General features: G+C 52.9%; 1 long non-coding RNA gene across 1 annotated transcript; it reads right to left on the bottom strand.

Annotated features, from left to right (window-relative positions):
• Positions 1-561: 561 nt before the first annotated feature.
• Positions 562-2,900, bottom strand: LOC141374828 (uncharacterized). Its single transcript, XR_012381967.1, has 3 exons — positions 2,788-2,900; positions 2,513-2,643; positions 562-2,044 (listed from the first exon to the last, which is right to left on the bottom strand). It is a non-coding gene; the product is annotated as an uncharacterized lncRNA (long non-coding RNA).
• Positions 2,901-3,295: the final 395 nt, after the last annotated feature.

Genomic DNA, 3,295 nt, shown 5'->3' with positions numbered 1-3,295 from the left:
GTCTCCCCCCATTAGACTGGGGTTCCCTGAGGCAGGTTTGTGCCTCCCCTCAGACTGGGGCTCCCTGAGGGCAGGGCTGTGTCTCCCCTCAGACTGGGGCTCCCTGAGGCAGGGCTGTGTCTCCCCCTCAGACTGGGGCTCCCTGAGGCAGGGCTGTGTCTCCCCTCCTCAGACTGGGGCTCCCTGAGGCAGGGCTGTGTCTCCCCTCCTCAGACTGGGGCTCCCTCAGGCAGGGCTGTGTCTGCCCTCAGACTGGGGCTCCCTGAGGGCAAATCATGCCGAGACCCTTCCTCTGTACCTCTGAGGTGCTAGGAATCTCAGATTCTATGTCTTCCCTCTCAGACTGGGGCTCCCTGAGGGCAGGGTTATGTCTCTCCCTCTGACTGGGGTTGAGAGGTAGAAATTGGTTGTTTTCCTCATCAGACTGGAAGGAGCCAAGGGTGTAAGGAAATAGGAGCCAAGGGTATAAGTTAAAGAAGACCAATTCCAAGTCATGATCAGAAAGAAGTCACTTTTTTCTTTTTTTGTCATCTAAATTAATTAATTGATCTTTATGGAAAATAAGGCCCACACACATTCTAGATACCAAAAAATGTTCAGCTCAGGGATGCCTGGGTGGCTGAGTCGGTTAAGCGACTGCCTTTGGCTCAGGTCATAATCCCAGGGTCCTGAGATCGAGTCCCCTCATCGGTCTCAGTGGGGAGCCTGCTTCTCCCTCTGCCTGCCGCTCCCCCTGCTTGTGCTCTCTCTCTCTCTCTCTCTCTCTCTGACAAATAAATAAATAAAATCTTCTTTAAAAAAAATGTTCAGCTTGCCCATCAAGCTCATCTACTCTGAGAAACGTATCTTCCTCTATCTACCAGGAGGGGAAAAAAACGAAGTTAAAATTCCATCCCATTTATTTTTAAAATTAGATAATATATCTAAACGGTTCTAATATCAAGGTAATACGCAGGGATATACCTTGAGCATCCTCACCCCCAGTGCCTCCATTCCTCCTCACTCCCTCCCATATGTAATCACATTCGCTCCTATGTGGTCTTCCAGTGTTTGTTTATGCAAATGCAAGTAAATACTCCTGCTTTCTTCTCCCCAGAGAGAACTTTCTGGCAGCTAGAACTAGTCCAATCAAAAGCCCAGGTTTGTAGCCCAGTTGTGACGTTGACCTGTTTGACTTTCAGGCCCCTCTCCTGGGTGGGGGATGACAGCCTGAGGTCCTGTGGGCCTTGCGAAAGGATGCAGCTTCTGTAATGGCCCAGCATACAGCAAGTGCTCAATAAGGGAGTGCTGATTGGTTTGTTGTTTTTTTTTTTTAAAGAAAATATCTGAGCTCCATGTGTTCCCTCTGCCCTTAAGTCGGGCTTAGCTGGGCTTGTTGGCAAGTGGACTTGGAGAGAAGAGGTCTTCAAGTGAAGAGGTGGTTTGGGAGAGAGACTGGGGAGTGGGGTGAGGCTGATGCACACGTAGAGGCAAGTGGCACTTCTGAGGTCTGCGGGTTCTGGGACTCTCCCAGCAAAGCATCCTGGTCCTGGGAAGAGAAGGCCAGCCTGCGTATCCCCGGCAGCTCGGGGCCCAGCAGCGTCAGAGGCCGGACCGAAAGCCCTATCTAAGGTACACAGCATTCTCTCCATTCCTCCCTTGGGGGGAGCCCAGGCCTCCCAGAGGGCCTGCCTCCCACCGCTTCGTTAATATTTACCGCCCCTGGAAAACAGCCGGCACCCTGGCACAGGCTACCCACCACCCAGTAATGCATACGGGGGCGGGCAAACCCCGCACGCAGCAGATTGCGTCCAAGGGTCCCCGTGAGCCCCTTCCACCGCCAGGCAGGCGCCAGCAGCGAGCCCCTGCACGCCCACAGGCAGCCCTGGCTCCTTCCAGCACAGGGAAGAACAGGAGACAGAAAACCGAGCCCTCGCTGCCCAGCGCCCGAGGCTGGTCCGAATGGAGATGGGCTGTGAGTAAGCAGAGGGTGCACACAGCTTGTGAAGACTGAGCATGAAAAAATCATGTAAATTATCCCATGACGTTTTCATACCTTGATTACCTGTTGAAAGGAGAATATTTTTGGATTTTTTGGGTTAAATAAATATATACATAAATACATAAAATATGTCAAAATGTATTGCACCTGTTCATTTTGCTTCCTTAATGTGGCTTACTAGAAAATCGAGAAAATACAGATGTGGCTCACATTACAGTTCTTTGGGACAGCCATGACCAGGAAGGCTATAGGAATTCTATCTTGGAGGCTGTACCCTTCCCCTCCTGCCAGACGAGGGGTATGGTCACACCAACGCCTCCAGCCCCTGGAGCCCCTTCCACCCCCACCCCCATCACAGACGGGCCCTGTGAGGACAAGAGCTGGCTCTCTGCTCTCTCCTGGTTTCACTCCCGCGCCCAGACACTCGGGAGGGGAGAGGGGCTGCACTGTGGGAGCTGCTTGCCCATGCTGTCTGCCAGGGCAGCGACAGCATGTTCCCGGGAAGACCAAGCCCCGAGCCCTGTGGCCTACCCATTATAAACCTCCTCTGCCTCGGTTGATGATCAGATTAGAAGTTGCTCATTTCATTCAGCTGATCTTGAGAGGAAGCATTGTTTTCCCAAGACTTGAGATTCAGGCATTCAGCAAGTTGTGGGTCACTCCTGGGTCAGAAGGGGTTTGAAATGATCACAAATTATAAAATTTCATGGAGAATCCACAGTAAATATAGAAAAAGTCACAGCACCGAGTCTGGTCACATTTCAGCTTCCACTCACTCAGCCTCGTGCCACCACTTTGAGACATACCTTCATAGGAGAGCTCTTCTCGGAATGGTAGACACACATCCTCCCTCCCCAAGCTCACTCCTTTGCAGGCGCTTGGCCCTCTGGGCACTCCCTGCACGCACCTGCTGGGTCTACTCCCACCTCCCCTCCCCCAGCCGAACCCAGTTCCCCGGTGCGCCTTGCTCTGCTGAGCCCAGCAGGTCAGTCACCTCCCTCGTTCCGGATACGATATGTCCATTAACCCAGCTTGTAATTGCCATGCTCTTCGGATCACTACACGTCACTGCTGACACACCAGGAGCTGTCAACAAGCCTCAAGTCTTTTGTACTTAGACGGTTGGTGTGTGGGACCCCTGTGCTGAACCTGGCAAATGCCACCTTGTATCACTACGTCCCTCACGGCCACCTGTCGTGGCCCTTCTGGGTCCCCACTCCTTTCCTGGTGGTTCACTTTTCCTCCCAAGGGGATTACCATAACATCCAGGCCCTCCTCCAAGTCCTAGCTAGTGGGAGGCGGGATGTCACCCCC

This window comes from Callorhinus ursinus, unplaced genomic scaffold (assembly GCF_003265705.2).
Source record: "Callorhinus ursinus isolate GAN/ISIS: 27379988/994484 unplaced genomic scaffold, GSC_fseal_2.0 scaffold22, whole genome shotgun sequence".
Lineage (NCBI taxonomy): Eukaryota > Metazoa > Chordata > Mammalia > Carnivora > Otariidae > Callorhinus > Callorhinus ursinus.
Note: the sequence above shows the minus strand (reverse complement) of the source record. Positions and strands in the feature narration are given on the sequence as shown.